Here is a 336-nt window from a genome sequence, read left to right as displayed (position 1 = left end):
CTGATTCCCCTCCCCATCCCTGCAGGAGCGGGGGGAGGAAGAAGGTAGGGGAGTGAGCAAGCGGCTGTGTGGTTCTGAGTTACCAGCTCGGCTTAAACCATGACAAAAAGTCATGTTGACTGTCATCAATCACCCCATTATTGTCCATGTGCTTTAAGCATGGTTTCCAGGAGGATCTCTTGTCCCTGCTCATGGCAGGGGAGTTGGAACTAGATGATCTTAAGGTCCTTTCCAACCCTAACTATTCTATGATTCTATGATCTTGCTGGCCACCATGGTGAGACTGACTGGCTTGTAGTTCCCTGGGGCTTCCTTTTTCCCCCATTTAAAAAAAGG

At 49.4% G+C, this 336-nt stretch overlaps 1 protein-coding gene across 1 annotated transcript in view; it reads left to right on the top strand.

Moving 5' to 3' along the window:
* Positions 1-336, top strand: part of HSDL2 (hydroxysteroid dehydrogenase like 2) — a gene marked incomplete at its 5' end in the record, with an annotated part of 12,160 nt that overhangs the window by 8,403 nt on the left and 3,421 nt on the right. The window lies entirely within an intron of this gene.

This window comes from Nestor notabilis, unplaced genomic scaffold (genome assembly GCF_000696875.1).
Source record: "Nestor notabilis isolate BGI_N333 unplaced genomic scaffold, ASM69687v1 scaffold8600, whole genome shotgun sequence".
Lineage (NCBI taxonomy): Eukaryota > Metazoa > Chordata > Aves > Psittaciformes > Psittacidae > Nestor > Nestor notabilis.
The sequence above is the reverse complement of the archived record's forward strand: the minus strand, read 5'-3'. Positions and strand labels throughout refer to the sequence as shown.